Source organism: Aythya marila (assembly GCF_965140915.1).
Source record: "Aythya marila genome assembly, chromosome: 5".
NCBI classification, from domain to species: Eukaryota; Metazoa; Chordata; class Aves; order Anseriformes; family Anatidae; genus Aythya; species Aythya marila.
This window is the reverse complement of record NC_139046.1, coordinates 14,346,801-14,364,035: the sequence shown is the minus strand read 5'-3', so window position 1 is coordinate 14,364,035 and position 17,235 is coordinate 14,346,801. Positions and strand designations below refer to the sequence as shown.

The window sequence follows — 17,235 nt, the reverse complement described above, 5'->3', positions numbered from 1 at the left end:
TTTTGAGATTGTTGCTTTAACCCTTTACTAAATTTTTGTGCTGTGATTTTACACATGAGAAGTTAATCTAAGGGAAAAGGTTGCATCATGTCTAGTAATTTACACATACATACATTTCTGCATCTCCATGTGTATTTGTAAAATATAAGACTTTCTCGGATGTGTGGGATAACTTTTTGCAGATCTGCTTGCTTAACTGATTCCAGTCCTTTCTCATTAAAATGAACAAAACAATGGGAGTTGGATAGCCAGAAAAATTACTTGTAATGACGAATCCTTTCAAGAACTCTTTATAGCTTGTTTTGATAATTACTGTGTTCTCTCTCTCTCTCTCTCTTTTTTTTTTTTTTTAATTTTAATTAAAAAATAAATCTATGTAGATATCTAAGGTGGAACATTGTTAAAAGGAGAAACTGAAATTTAGGAATTAAATGAGATGCATTATATACACATGCAGCAATAGTTCAGGCACGCAGGAAGATTCCATGCTTACAGGCACTCCAGAGATGTGTATGTGCACACACCTACCTGTTCATCAGAAATCCTGCATTTGAATTTCATGTGATTTCTATTGTCTTTTGAATTTTTTATATTTCCATGCCAGAAAAATAGGAACAGAATGGCACAGTGCTCTCTTTTAAAAATATTTAAATATGCCTGTGCGTCTCTCCTGGGTCTTTACTTTGCAGCTTCTCAAACTGTTAAATTAACAGGGATTTTTTTTCAGTATGCACTTGTAGGATTTTAACACATTTCTCCACTGGAAAAGTTATTTCATGGAAATAAAATCTGAAGATAGCTGCACCTTTTTATCCGGTGCTGTGTTTTAAAGAACTTAATAGCCTCTCAGTATTTTTAATGCCTGTGATATTACACAGCTAACAAACAATTTCAGAATTCAGTTACCACAATTAGGAATTTGAAGCAGGTGGCACAATAATGGGGCTTTTTCATTTCATTTATTAGAAGGGGGAGGAAAAAGCCCAGCAACGCAGAGCTTCATTTATTTTCATCAGCTCCACAGTAAGAGCATGGCAATTTGCAACACCAGAATCATTTCAAGTACAGCTTTGCATACATCATTCATTTCTTTAGTTTTAAAAGCTTCTTATCGCTCAACCAAAATTTGAAAAGATAATTTCCTGTCTAAAGTCCAATATGGTCTGTGCATCCTGCATGCTTTTTAACACTATGTTGGCTTCCTTGGTAAGCAGATGGAGTGCTGGTGTTACCGCTGCGTGACCCCCAGGTGAGTGTGACTCTGTCGATGTGTGCCCGCGTGGAAAACACCCCCAGGCGAGGGCTTGGCTTGAAAGCCAGCTTCCAGTTCAAAGTTTGCTTCACATTCCTGAGTGCTGGGAGAGCATAATTTCATTTTTCTCCAGTCCCAAGCCTTGCTGCAGGAGCAGTGGGCTCCTGACAGGAGCATGAGGTGGAACCAGTGATGGCAGCGGGTCCTGCTCCGGCACAGGTGGCATGGCGGCTCTGTGCCTGTTCCATGCCACCTCTCTGGCCACCCTTGGGTGCAGAGCTGGCCACTGGGACCTGAAGTTAGTCCACAGGTGTCACTCTGTGGGCATGTCCACCACCATGGCGCTTGTATGCTGCTTTGAGAACAACAAGGCTTTGTTGTGCTTGTGCTGAAAGAAAGGTGTTATATTTATTACACCAAGGACATGTTGTAATAGTATGGGGCCAAGCGACATGTTTTGCTGTGTGTTAGAAGGGTGCACAGCTTTATATAAAATAAAGGTCTTGAAACTGGACCGTGGTGCTGCTCGCAGTAGTCCTTGCACCCGTGAATTGTCTCAGCTTGGAAATCAATTCAGTGCTTCAACAGCAACTGCTGTTGCAGAACTTAAGTGAGCTATTGCTTTCTGCTGTCCATTTGGAAGTATGAAGCCCCTTTAGGTTACTGGAAATCCTTTTTAGAAGCTTTCCTCTGGTTTGCAACACAGCCAACAACTTAGTTTGGAAGCAGCCTCTGCCTGGGCTTTGATGCCATCTTGCACCGTGGGTGCTGTGAAGCTGAAGTGGTTTGTATTTGCTACTGGGTTACACACCCAAGCAAAGATAGCCCCTTAGCACAGCAGAGAGGATCTGTCAAATATGACACTGTATTAAGTAATTAACAGGGCTGTGGGGCTGAGCTTATTGCCTGCCGTTTATTTTTAATCGTTTATCTGTTTGCAAGGTTTCTAGGAAATAAGACAGCTAAGTTCCTTGCTGTTGTATGTCAGCACTGTATAGTGGAGATGGAACACAACATTATAGATCTGCTCAAGAAGAGGACTGTATTAGACATTCCTAGTTTGAGGAGATGCGGTGTTTTCGTGGTGTTGTTTTAGTGTACTCTTGTACGGCCCCATGCACAAACTTTGTAATTCTTTGTATGCACATATACTTGCCAATAAGCATTCCTGAAAATATTCTCCTTTTGCCCAGCCCTTGTTGCTTTTGAAGCAGGTAGGGAATATTGGTTATAATGTAAAAAAGAACAAAAGCACGTGGTCCTTAGCTCAGCCCTTAGAAACTGTCTTGTGCAGTGGCATGGGAGGATAACTCCTGTGCACAGTCATAGCCTTTGGGGTTATTTGTGCCAGAAGCCCCAAGGCAACTCCACAAGTCCTGGCAGAAGGAGGGCAGCCACAGCCCAGACCTCAGGTTCTGCAGCCCCAAAGAGCAGACGGCCATCCCTGGCTCTGCCCCTCTGCTGGCACTGGTATCTGCTCTTTGACATAAGTGAACACTGACTGCCTTTCCCTGTGCTGGAGGAATGTGACAGCCCCTGATGGTTCGCTTTAGATTGACACGGACCTAGCACACTGTCTGCTGTCTGTGTAGTTCACTACAGCACTGTGGTGATGGCTGGGTTACACAGAAATGCTAAGCGCAGCTCTGAAACTGGGTGAGGCTGGGGAGTCCATTTACAATTAGGTATTTCTGAATGCCTTATATACTGAGTAGCCTGATTAAACTAACCTGACATGGAGACAGCAAACCATGCCATGTACTTTCTTTGTAAACCATCTCTCCATGATCAGCCAGCACAAAGAAATCTTAAATGGAGTATACAGGCATTGCTAACTACCATGTATATCCAATACCCCCACTAAGACTTTTGAGTCAGCAAGATGCTTGAGCAATTTCCCTGCCTCCTTGCTGCAGTTCTTTAGGATGAAGATGAGGTATTGAAGACCCGAATTGATTCTCCCACTGGGACAAGGTACTGTGCAATTGCACAAGGGCAATAAGGAGGGCTGGTGCCTTCTGGCAAACATCAGCTATGGACACCAGCCTCAGTAGGCAGAGATATTGTCATGAGTGAAGGGAAATTGTTCATTGAGTGAGGCATCATCACAAAAGGAACGGACACGGCAAACTTCAGCCCCAGTCTGAAGCAGGACCCCAGGCCTCATTTCATTTCCCATCTACAAAACGGAGATGATTTTACCAGTCATCAAATGACGTGATTTCTGAGCATTACTGAAATAAGGGGATATGTTTCTAAGATAGATGAATGGACAGATGGTTTACAGGGACATCTTGACTACCTGTTGCAGAATGTAGCTGAGCCTACTACAGCTGCATTGAATTATTTGCAAAGTATAAAAACTGCTGGGCTAACAAAATCCCAATGAAAATGCTATGATTCCACTAATAAAGGTAGCTCACACATTTGCACAACAGTCATATTTCTGAGTAGCTGGCAATTATTTCAAAAAAAAACAAAGGTATTTTTAATTTTTGGAAGATGAAAATTCGGTTGTAAAAGCTCTTGAAACCCTAAACTGCTCTATGTCACTGGTCTCCTCCAAACTCTGGTTGCCTTTCTAAGAAAAAACAGGCATTAGGATTGTATGTTGCGATGTGGGGTACACCTGCCTCATCATCTGCACATTGGATTGGCTTGCTGCCTTTACTTCAGAGAGGGAACATTGATTAGAGATTAGCTAGTAGCCAGAACAGAACTAGTGGTTTTTCTTTCACACTTTTAATTCTTTATGACACCCTAAATTAGTAATATCCAGATGCTGCAGTGATCTGTCTCAGCACTCAGCACTGCATCAATAGTAGTGCCCCCTGGAGCCTACAACGGTTCTTAATTATTTTTATACTGAGGGCTTATAATATTGTATGTAGCCTCTTAGTGGTTTCCTAGATAAGTTAGGAAATGTGGTCAAAGTAGACCCTAGTGTTATACCAAACTAGCTTTTTTAAGGCAAATGTTTTCCCTAAAATTAGTGATCATTGTGCTTTACCAGAGAATGGCTCCTCTCCACTATTCTAAAATTAAGATTACCTCTAATTTCTTGAAAAAAGAGGTCTTGAGAAGACAGGGTTTTACCCCCTTTGAATAATATCTCTTAAGAAAAAAATAAGCCCATATGTGTTTTGGGTAAAGCCAGTTGTGCTTTGACACTCCCTTATATAAATGGTAGACAAGCAACACTTGTCATTAAGGGTGGACAAGCTGTTACCACAGCTTTATTTTCTTTTAGCGGAATTTTACTCGAATGATAGATGACTTTCATTGTTTTTGTGATCAATGAAGCATTTCCTTATTAGCCATGGATATCAGACACTTTCAGCCCTGTACTTTGCTAGGTTAATGCAAAATATTGTTGCCTCATACATACTTTTTGCACAGAGCTGCTATTGCTTCCAGTGCATCAATCATGAGTTAAATAGTGGTATTAACATTGTTTACTTTTGTTAGATGGTTTGTTGGGTTGCTGGGCTAGGAATATCCTTTCGGGCTATTCTTTTGTTATTTTTTCCCCTCGAAAAGTTAAGGAGAGGAGCATTGCTACAGCCTCAAATGTATCAGTGAGAGCTGATGCATGTGGATGCTATGCAAAGGGGCTGATTTTATTTAGGCATTCAGAAATTGATATCTAATTAAATTTTGAAATGAAATGTTAAAACCAGTGGGTGACAGACTGTCTGTAGGCGTGTCCCCTGAGGTGCTCCCTATTTTATTTGCTAATGATCTTTCTTCTTTGCCCATGCTAAGCCAAGCTCTACCCACTACTGCTGTAGCACCATTATTCAGCATTTAATGTGCTCACAATCTTTTAAAACATAAAACCCACTCACACTATACTTAATTACTGCCCTCCATGGCAATAAATTTTGCCCTTAATGGCATTTAAGCCATCAGTGTTTGGATCTCTGCTTCTGCATGCAGATACTTATCTCTTGCTATTTAAAATACTAACGTATTGTTTTGCAGCCACAAGACTGTAGCATGGACAAAAGTGAGGTGATCTGGGATTAATTAACTTAATTCAAACTGTTACGACAAGAATTTTCAGAGGGTCAAGGTCTGACATCTGATACTAACCACTGTAGGTAAAAAAGCATGCACGTGTAAAGAAGTGATGTAAGGGTAGATGCTCAGACTAAACACTGAATTTGAAACTTGGGCTCTTTGAAATTTTCCACTGGAAAATTAGCACATATCTGTTATGGTAAAAAAGGTGTCACATCAGGAGTACTTACAGATTAATAAGTAGATGTGCACTGATAAAGCTTGTGATACCTCTGAATTTCTTTTCTGTATGTAGGTAGGACTCTGGCTACCTGTGGCAGGACTCTGCTAAACTTAATGCAGATCTGGGTGCAGTAAAGATACCAGCCTGCACAGCTGGTTTGTGGAAAGAAAAAATGCTGTAGAGATTCACTTGATTGGAATTAGATTATGTGCAGACACCAGCAGTGACTTCTTGAACTATCCCTTGATCGTATTATATTAGCGCTATTTCAACTTGCCTGCTATTTTGTTTTAAATTATACTTAGTGTTGCCACGATGAAAAAAAAGCAAGGCAAATAGGGGCTGCTTTGGAGAAGAATGGATGGGTGACCACAAGAACTCCTTTGATATCGTAAGATTGCAAAATGAAGTTGAGATATGTTTCTCTAATGTTAGAGAAGAAAGCAGCATTTAATTCTAGCAGAGGTGAACCTCTGAGGCACTAAGAAGAGTGATAAACTAAGTCAGAGAAGTTCAGAACATAAATTAAACCTAAATAAATTCCCTTCTCTTCAAAAGTAACAAAATAGACAAGGATGTTGTCCGCTATCATTATCATGAGTTAAAAGCCTCTTTTCTTTCCTCTTTTTTTTTTTTTCTTTTTTTTTTTTTTCTTTTCCAAATTCTCTTCTCTATTAAATCAATGTCAGGAGATCCCTTTTGTTTGACCTTAAATGATGAGGAATGTTTATTGCCTTCAGTTCTATTTGCAATATTCACTAAATAAATATTTTATTGTTGTGAGTTTTTGTCTTTTTTTTTTTTTTTTGTCACTAATAGAAATCTCATATAAGGAAAGTGACTGGAGAAATGCATTTGCAAGCACATGTAGTAGTTTGTTTCAGCCTGTGCCACTGGATGGCTCAGTGTCATAAAAGAAATCTCTGCTAGCAGTATAAGTTAAATTCAGGTTGTGAGGAAACTGTTCCTCGAGGAGGATTTGAACATATTCAGGTATGGATATGAAGATCAGAGTGGCTGTGATGGTCATATTTTTGAGGACTGTGAAGTTTTCTCTTGACTGCAATTCTGTCACACTGCTTTTAAAGACTCCTATTAAAGAAGGAAATAAATTCCTCACTGTAAAGAGCAGAAATGGCTTTGGATAACACGCTTTGCTTCTTGTTACCGAGAAATCAAGAACAACAGGGCAACACTAACTTGGTCATTGCCAACTCAAAATTTCCCTGCTCATTGACTTGATGAGAAGCAGCTACGTGTTGCTGTGGCCACCCCTTACCACCGGCTTAAACAGATCAGGACCAGGGCAGGAGTATGCTGGAGCATGTGCCTCTGTATGAAATGACACCAGCAAACAGGTAGATGCTTCAGGATACTTCCTTGCTTACATAAGCCTTTTCTGCTATTTAGGCTGAAGTGATGATGCCAAAACTGATAGCGCTGCTGCCTGTACTCTTTTTTTTTTTTTTTTTCCTATTAGGAATTGTATTGGGCCAACCAAACTATCCGCAGTTGCTTATATGAGTTGGCAACTATCAGATGGTTTCTTACCAGTCTTGACAGAGCTAAGAGTTCAAACCTAGCCTAAAGGAAAACTCGCCATGCTGCAGGCCTCTGCGCTGCCCAGTCCATGGTGTTTTGGATAGTAATGATGACAGTAAAAAGGAAACCAAGCTTGTTCTCTCTTGTCCTCCCCTGTGGACCTTGAAAAACATGATTCTGCTTGTTAAAAATGTGACCTTTTCTTTAAGATGCAATATAATTATGTGTACCAGTCTGAAATTTTTTCTCTACCTGCTGTATCTCATTGAATGGTGATCTAGCAAATCTGCATTAGAAACCTGCTTTTGGAGTTGCTCTGTTTTGTGTTGATTACCGTGTTGGATTCTGAGTCATAAATGTTACAGCACCAACACAAGGGGCTGCATCCTGCCACAGAGGTGACAGTTCGGTGTGACTGAGTCACTGCTCTGACGAGAGGTGGCACTGAAATTTTACACAAGGTGTTGTAAGTCGAGCTTGAAGTGCATTGGCAGAGCTGCATAGTAGCAGGCAGAAGGTTAGTCTTTAGTACAGACCTAATTTCGCTTATACAATTCATGTTTTTTAAGATGTTGCCGCCTCACCGTATAACCTTCTAAACTACATCCTGGGTGTAAGTGTCCCCAGATCATTTCACACAGTGAAAAGGGAACAAATACAATTCTGAACCGTTGCAAATGGTCAATGTAGCAGGTGCCAAGCATAGCATGTGTGGCCATGCTAAGCAAACTTGGCTGGGAACTTGAAGTTGGCAAGTACCTTCTACCTGCTGCCTTGTCTGCTTCAGTTTCCCTCCTTCCTCAGTTGGAAAATCCTTACTTGCTAGAGCAGTGGAAGACCTTTCAGACTGCTATGCCTCATTTTTTTTTTTTTTTCTCCTCCTCCTCCCCCTGCTTGTCCTTTTCTTTTCTAACCAGTGCTCATTTGCAAAGGCTTTCCAGTTGGTCAGGGCTGCTCTCCAGAATTTCCAGCTCAGTTCTCCTTGCCCTCTTCTGTCTGGATTCTCTGCCCTCTTTCTGCTTTACCTGCTTCCCAACAACTTGAGTGCCCAGAAACACCAGGTGCAATTCTTCCGTCCCTGCCACCAGACCATACCCCTCAGCTGCCCACTCCTACCTGCTGTCATTGCTGCCACTCATCTGTTAAATCCCCAGGCTTCCTTTCATTTCCAGTCAAATGTCCCTTCTGGTTCTTTCTTGGAACATCTTCCGTGGTTTTGTGAATGTTTCCCTGTGTATATTTTTCATGGTGGTTTTTGATTTTGTGTGTGTGTGTGTTATTTCCTCTGTTGGTGTATGGTAGAAAGCTGAATTATTTTAGTGTTCTGACCAGTGTGTTTATTCACAATTCACAACCAATCAAAGGGATATAAAATATTATTAGATCACACCTTTAATGGTTTGTATTCTCTCTGTGTTCACATTGCCTTGGTAAAAATGACCACATTAAAGACAGACAAATTGATTTTTATGATGCTACATTGTTAAGTTAAAATAGAACAACCTTGCCTAAAAGTGGTGTTTTGCAAATAACTTTTCAGATGCCTTGTAATAACTTGCATCCTTTATCCTACACTTGTCTTTCCACTGGGGGAATGTGCGATGTAATTGATTTGATCTATCTGGTAGAGGCTCTGGCAATCTAAAGATGTGACAAACATCTGCAGGAAAAGGTTATATATCTTATTTGACCAAGTGCCTACAGAAAGGGCAAACTTCCATGAATCTAAATTCCTCTTCTGATTCTTTTTGTAAGGAACATCTTTCTTGCATCTCATGCTGAGCATTACCAAATGTAGCCTCTCTTTTATATGACACTTAAAGTGGTCCCTCAATAACTACACTTTGAGCTAGTGTTTAATCCGCATTACAGCACAAAGATAGCGGTACTGAGGTGGAGGAAGGCATAGCTCTAGCTGATTATATAGGATATACTTTCAGATTAGGTTTTTGATTTCTGGAGTAGGTGTTTCTGTTTTCTGGGGGGAGCATGGGAGTGTGTGTGCAGGTTCCTTGTGCTGAGTACCATACCAAAGGAACAGTGGGGTCTGGATTAAGACTTAGAAGCAATCGTAGCATCTATGGTGAATGGGCACTCCGTGGCTGATGACTACAAGGAAGAAGCTTTTCATCCCAGAATGAATGTTTGAATAGCAGTCTGCATGAGAGGGGGAGAGATGTGGAGTCTGCACTTGGGCTAATTCAGCTCTCTCTGCACGCAACATCGAGCAAATGGGGCTGGCGACTTCATGCCCGAACCAGGCAGACCTGGCCCTCTGCTCCGAAGGCTGTTTCATGCTCAAACAATAGAAATCCAAGTCTACAGCAAACGCTTAGGAAATATTTTCAGATTTAATGAAATAACTTAATAAAAAAGCTTAAAACACCTGATGAGGTAATCTGATCTTTTAAAAAGTAGTTGTTCCCTCTTGAGTTTTCTGAACTAGAAACATGGGCAAAGTAAGCTCTGTTTTGGGGCTCTGCAGATAAATTATGTATTAAAAATATGCTATTACTTTAATGATCATTCTCCAAAGACTTTTCAGAAGTGAAGCAAAAGCAAAGTTTACATTGGTGAAGGACATGGGACACAATTCCAAGAAATATTCAAGAATGAGTTATGCAAAATTCATGAAACTGGAAGATTTACTCTTTTACCCATCAATTTTGGCCCAGCTCAGTTACTTTCATCAAGAGAGATGGAACGCTTTATACTTATAGCCTTTCTAGCAGTCAATATAGTATTGACTGTATTGCAGCCAATGTAGCCAGTGTGGTGATGAGATACTGACTGTAGTTTTCACAAGCTTTCATTAGGTTTGCTGTGAAAAGCCATATTCTCATATTAGTCAGCCTCTCTGCTTTATATCTTAGAAGATGCATTTCAAACTGTTTTTAAAGTACATTATTATTCAGCTGTTCACCAAAATAGACCAATATACATTATAATATGTTTACGAGGTGGCAGTCTTACAATTCAACAATGTAAAACTTGCATTCTGTCTGAGATAGCTACAAAATTGTTTCAAATGGCTGTACTTACTTTTTGGAGCAAGTAGTTCTAAATGAAAAGGTTGATGGCTGCAATTTGATTATTAGCAAGTAAAAGAACACAGATAGAAATATTGCAGTCAATGTGTTGATATTCCATGGAGAATGAAAAATGTTTACTGGACAGTTTGGAATATTGTCAGTATATGGTGTTGTAAAAACTGCTGAACTCGCTTATTTATTTATATCATTGAGGTAGGCTTAATGCCATTGAAATATCTTCAAAGACAGGTCTTTACTAGCAAAAATTAGCTGTTTTTCAGGTGGGTTCAAGTGAGTCAAGGAAAGAAGGAGGTGATGGGATGAAAAGAACAGGGGGAAATTTAATCTATTCTCAAGGCATAAGACAGGGAACCTATGCCTATATGCCCCTGTCTTACTGCCTATATGCCCCTGTCTTACTGCCCTGGTAAGTTCATTGTGGCAGAGGACAAAGCTCATTAAACATGTTTTCTTAGTTGCTACTAGTACATTAGTTAATTCAATCCTTCCAACAGATATCTGGATGAAAATATGAAAACTCAGCTAGAAAAAAAAGCAGATCTTATGAATAGAGATCTTAGGAGCTGTGATAATACCCAAGTGAAACAGTACTTCTCTGAATAACAGGGCCAGTACCAATTTATGGAAAATAAGCAACTGGGACTCTGAGGACAGAGTGAGCATAGAGAGAAGGAACACATTTATGGTGCATCTCTTGAGGTCGAGGTGGAAAAATGCTGGGATTATGTGTGAAGTTACATGTGTGCTTCTGCAGCTTCTTAAAAACCTCACATATCTCTCCAGTGACAAATACTCACCCAGCATTGGAAAGGAAGAAATTAATTATTGATTTGCTATTGGCTCAGAGGTTGTCTTAAGTTATCTAAACACATTTAGCAAAATTATTCCAGTGGTACACCTGTCTAGAAATATACAAGCAAGTGGCTTTTAAAGCAAAGAGCACTGGTCATGTGAAAGATGTCTGAATTATCAATACTGCACATTGAAGTACAGCACCTTTGGTGGTACTGCAAATATCCCCCATCCTCACCTCGCAGTGAGAACACTTTCCTGCCTCCAGTCCATTCATCCTGAGCCCCTGCTGCTGGCAGCACATGTCACAACCATTGCCAATTGTGACAGTTGTTTTTGTGAAGGGGGACAGCTGTCTACATAAAATCAGGCTGGGGTCTGCAAACTCATTCACAGAGGCCATGAAGTGGTCATCAGATGGTAAAAATTACCTTCTTGGTTAAAAGACAAACTCGTGTCCCAGCAGTGAGAGACTGTATCTGACTGGAGCCAGCCCAAAGCCTGTGTTCTGGGGAACCCTTGTGACTGCTGACAGATGGGTGCCCACCTGAAGAAAGCACCTCTAGAGGCATCTCGTATGTTCTGAAGTGCTAGCATAAAAAATATGCTCCCCACCATACACCCAAAAGCAGGAACATGGAATTTTTGGAAAGGATGTCACTATGTGCTATGGATGTCTCATGTCTCATCAGGAATGCAAACTGTTCGCAAACTTTAATAAAATACCTCAGTTTTGTGGATTTCCATAGACAGGACTGACTAAGAGGAGTTTCAACACAAGCCATTGGCATCTCATTTCTCTGCTGGTTGCTTCTCTAAATCTTTTGCTTACCTTAAGCCTAAAAGCAAAAAAGCCCCCATACAGTTGGTGCCAAGGAAGTAAAATAAAGCTATAGATTTTTAAACAAAAATAAAAATGACATGGACAACATTTCAGCGTTTAAAGCATGACAAGAATGTGTACGTTATTCAGTGAATGGGCAGGCACTTGTATTAACTCTTGACGTTCTACCTGATGAGACATATTTGCAGGGTAAATGCATTAGCAGCTCGGTGTTTCTTTAATTTTTGCACAGAAGCATCAATTTTTTTTTGTCAGATCACATTTTGTAACACAATATCAATCTTGCCATATCCATGTTCTAGACGGGCTGTAGGGATTCTGCTGTAATTATGTCAAAAAATGAAATATTTCAAAATCTGATTGACAGCTTGATTACAATAATGCTTGTGATTAAATTCAGGGTGTGCTGGTGTAACGAAGGAGGGAATGTCAGTGGTAATTAACTGTATTTTTGTTAAATTTTGTTGAGCATTTCTTGCTCCTAGGTTGGAGTATATTAAAACCAATGAGACACCTAGTGGTAGGATTTTTTTAGAATTACTCAGTGCCATTTGGGACCGAGGAAGCCAGTTCTTATGCAAATCATATATTTTGTTACATGTCATGTAAATTTTATGTAGATTAGTGTGGTCATGAACACCAAAACTACACTACAGAGCAGCCTGACAGGAAGGATTCCATGCTATGCCTGGGTACAGAAGAGCAGCAATAAGTGTTTTTATTTTTTGCCAGACACCTAGTTTTGGGTAATACAGCTTGCCAGAAGACAGAAAAGTATATATTATAAGATACAATATTTTATTTTTAATTTTTGTGGTGTGATATCTTCTGATGAAACATTCAATGACTTCTGCCCCTTCTACTTTCTCCAAGGAAGTTCGTATGAGACAATTAATCCACCAAATACTTGTTTATATGAATACGAATTAATGTTTTGTATGAAAGAGCATGTGATATGCACTGCTTTTTCTTTCTTTCGTTCTTTCGTTCTTTTGTTCTTTCGTTCTTTCTTTCGTTCTTTCTTTCTGTCTCTTTTTTCTCTCTGAACAATAAGCTCCTTGGATAAAAACTGCTGTGTCCAATCTTACAAAATATCTCAGGTATTTAGGGTGTTGCTTGGATGTACAAGAAAAATGTTGCCTATATGTTAAATCTTTAGTGCTCTCTCTCTGTAGTTCTGCTCTTCCTCCAAGTGTTAATTAAGCTGCTGGCTAAAAGCAGAGATGGGAATCTGTTATTTCCTAGATTCCAGTAACTCCAGGTGCTGTGCCAGAGCACCAGGGGAGGAACGTAAGAGAACTGCAGCCTTGTGTCCTCACTGCTCTGCCAGTATTTCTAACCTTGCTATCTGCCTGCCCGTCTCTTCCACCAGTTTTACTGTCCGTTTACACATCTCCCTTACAACTACAATATCCATTCCAGACCAATGCTCTTGCTGCCCTCCAGCTTTTATTCCCTTTTAAAAGCTGTTTACTTGTCAGAAACAACGTTACCTGTATTCATTCAATTTTTTTGGGAGTGAGGGGACAGGTCAGAACAACTAACAGAAAGCTTTGGAATTTATTTGATATTTACTGACCGTAAACTCTTTGAACAAATGAAACATTTTTCTCTGTATCTGGGTAACATGCAGTAAATTTTGCTTGCTTGCACGATACAGATGGTAGAAATACATAAATAAAATGCAATGTAATATAATAAAGTGAAATATAAATATATAAAGCTGACATCCTCATTTATTTTCTGTGAAAGGAAACCCCAAGGAGATTGCTAGAGAAAGTAACAAATATATGGTAAGTGATTCTTTATTTTTCCCACCACACAAATACATTTTCAAAAAGTGAGGAAAAGATGCAGTTGTTCAAAAATCTGCTGTGGAAAACCTGCAATAGCCTCGTGATCTTGGGAGCAATGGTGACGTCTTTAAGCAGCGGGAAATATAGAACTGCAGATAGGGAGTAATTATACAAGGTTTTGCAAAGCATGGAGCTCTGCCTGTTTGCATCAAAAGAGGGTTTAAAAGTATATAACCTCATTCTTCCTTGCCTTTTGCTAGTGACTAGTCACCATAAGAAATCACTATTTGGTCAGTAAGTCTATTGCTACGGGTAAGCTCACCTCATTCAAGAGATCTCTATCCTCTGAGCTACAAAGGATTATAAATAATAAGTTTATAGATTTCTGATTTCTTATTTAGATAGCATGCAGTGAGAACACCACTACTATTTAGCAGAGAAGTGTTTGGAGGTATGCTAATGACCACAAGAAAATTTCAAACCTCCATAATGTGCTTTAATCACCAGCTGGAGATCAAAAGCCACCATGTGATTTTATACAGCATGGGCAGCTTCCAGAACTGCCTTACATGGAAGGAGATCAATGGTAAAATTGGTAGATACAGCAAAGCTTTTGCAGTAAAAGCGTTTTATGTATCTTGTTCAAAGCATTTAAGTGCCTTTTAGATCACTGATTGAACCATAGACATTATAAAGTGGAACCTTTTAATACCAAAATAAATTTGCAGAGTAAAATTCCATTATAGGAAAAAGCATTGCACTGCAACAGGATAGATAATAATTCTTTCACATGTAATGGGATATATGAAATGTTTGATGATAAACAGAAGTTCTTTGTATTGCTATAGTTAGACTGCCTGTACTGTTGTTTGTCCGCACATGAATGTATCTACAGCGTAGGATATCCAGCATTCCCCAGATAAAATGTGTGTATACCTATAAATATAATTTTTAACTAAGATGGGTGAAGACACTTCCGAGACAGTCTGGGAGTTTATTTTTAAGTAGAAAAAAATTGCCCGTGCATACGAGTTTTGGACCTTGACCAAAGAAAACATACAAACCCTTCAGAAACTCATGAAAGTCCTTTAATTTGGATTAATTTAATGCACTTCAAACAAGCTCTCGCCTTAGAAGTTTCAAATTATTTAAAATGATTCCCTTTAACAGCTTCAAATCACGCCTGTTAGCTTCAGAAAACTTCAGGAAAAAGTGAAATTTCCAAGCGATCTGATTCTGTAGCATTTCTTCCACACTGTTTTCATTAAGGCCTCTAATACTCCATCTCTTTTTCATGAAATTAACAGGTACTCTGTAGAGTTTGGACCTCTTCCCTATCTTCCATTCCTCTATTTACCTATTTAGCTACTTAATGTGAGGAATGAATACAGAAGATATTTTCAAAGAACTGCAAGATTTTAAAAGACTTTTCCTCCCTCTGCATCTTAATTTTGAATTTAATATATTTTGAACAATACAATTAATAATGACCTTGCAATTTGTAATACCGAATTAGGAGTCCGGAAATCCATTTCTTACTCAGGCATTGAATACAAATTTCCTTTGTTACAACAGGCTAAACAAACTGTAGTCAGCATCTCTGTGTTTGTTTCTCCATTTGTTTTAAGGGCAAAATAGATATTTGCGGAAGTGATTCTTTATTAAGTTATTTAAGGACTTGATTCTATTTTAAAATGATATTGTACCTTCCTTTGGTAAGAAGAGCTGAAGTGTCAGCCCTATCTCATGTGGAATTTTTTAGACTGAAATGTAATATCTTTACTGAACAAATCAGTTTTGTCATCAAATCGATTGAATATTCAGAATTATAGTTGATTCTCTCTGGGTTCTGAAGGAATTCATAAACAAAAATGTAAGGTCCTATCTAAGCAAATACAAAAATTAGTCCAACTTGTAAAGACAACTGGAAAGATCTTAAATGTGTCAAAAAATTATTTGTAGCTACCTTTTAATAGCATTCTGTACAATAGTTTTTTACTGCTTTCCTAAAATACACCAGAGCTGTGAGGTTACCGAGCAGATCATCTTGAAGTCCTCTTGGAATGTACATTAATGGGTGAACAAAGACAACTCTGTGGCATCATACTGCTATTCTTAGGGAATGGTGGCTTTCCTTTTAAAGATTAATAGCAGCACATTAAAGGAAAGAAAACACACCTTTCATTTAATTTGTACACATTGTCACACTAAAGAAAATAATATGAAATGTGAATGAGAGGGAAAGAAAAAGGAATAAAGTTGTTTTAAGTTGTTTGCACTTTTGCCTGGCATCAGTATAGTCATGCTGCAGGGTAACAGTTGGATATGACTGGAAGTGTAACTGTGCTCTGTGGTGGAACCCCTTGCTTCTTCACAGACATTTTGTGACCTCTAACCTCAGGTTTTTAGCAAGACTTTTCGGGTTTAATGCTTCACGGTTTGACTAGGAGCTGAGAGAAGTAGACAGGGGCAGTGACAAAGGGAGCAGGTGTGCTTCTGGGGGTTTGTGAGGCGTTTGGGTGAGGGCAGAGTGCGGGGATGGCTGGCATGGGCCCCTCATGGCCTCTGCACCAACTACTGCTGCACCACCTGGTCCCCCACACCCTACGGCCTGTGTCCCACCATGGCTCTGGGCCCAGGACACCTCCATCGGCCTGCCCACCCCCTCCCTGACGCGCTTCGTTTTAAAACCGTCCACTTTCAAACAAAACTCCCCAAACTCGGTGGCTTCCCGAACTACATTTCCCATCATGCCCTAGTGCCCCAGGCGGGGCAGGGCGAGGCGGGAGCGCGGCGGCCAATGGGCGCGGCCGATGGTGGGAGGTGGGCGCCGCGGCGGGGCGGGCCGCCGGCGGGCAGTGCGGGAATTTCAGACGGGGCGGCGGCGGCGGTGGCGGCCGGGCCGGGGCGCGGAGGAGGTACTGGCGGCCGCCTCGGCCCGGGCGGGCCTCGGGGCCCTTTTTTCATTTTATTTTATTATTATTTTTTTTCCTGGGGACGCCGTTTCGGCCTCGCGGGAGCCGCCTCGGGCGGCGGGGCCTGGCCGCGGCCCTTCCCGCAGGGGCTCGGCGCCCAGCAGCGGCGGGCAGGGGCTGAGGCGCGGCGCGGAGGGCCCGGCGCGGCCTGCAGGCCTCGCGGTCCCCTGTCCGGGGCTGCTCCCGAGTAATCCTGAGGTACTGCTGTTGTCAGAAGGCCGCTGCCGCCTTCTCTGGAGGAGTGAACTGTTGGGTAAATTCCCAGGGGTAACCCCCCTAGTAGGCGGGGTTCCTGATGAATTTCAGAGCTGGTAATTTTATACGGTATGCCAAGCCGCCAGGCAGCCTCAAAGTTAGGTCACTTTCACGTGCATGGGTACTTGCTGTTGGTTTGGAGGTGATTTGGAGTGACAGTGGCACCGTATAAAGGGTTCTGTGTTCTTTATTGCAAGAACTAACTGAAGGCATCAGATTTTGAGGAGAATCTGTACTTCTCCACTGCACAGAAGAATAAAATGTATCTGTTGGAGACACTTGGGAATTAGTTAGCAACACAGCAATTCCCCTTGTAAATGACTGCCCCCTTTCTCTGAGCAAACTTCTGAAGTTAGGGAAAAAAAAGAAGGTTGTGTTGGTGTGTTTTTAAAAAACAAAACCAAAAGCCCCACAAAACAGCACATAAAGTTCAGTTTGCCTAGTATAATGCAATCGTGATGAAGAACTTTTAGTAAACTG

The 17,235-nt window shown here is 40.6% G+C and overlaps 1 protein-coding gene across 4 annotated transcripts in view; it reads left to right on the top strand.

Moving 5' to 3' along the window:
* Positions 1-17,235, top strand: part of VRK1 (VRK serine/threonine kinase 1) — a 58,881-nt gene that overhangs the window by 2,470 nt on the left and 39,176 nt on the right. For 2 of the 4 annotated variants that reach the window (XM_082760575.1, XM_082760577.1), the window contains exon 1: positions 16,380-16,443. The exons of 1 other annotated variant lie outside the window; for it this stretch is intronic. The gene's annotated coding sequence lies outside the window, so the exon portion shown is untranslated. Of the gene's footprint in view, positions 1-16,379; positions 16,444-16,510; positions 16,754-17,235 lie in introns of those variants that run through there. One more of the 4 variants, XM_082760578.1, reaches the window with a different exon arrangement.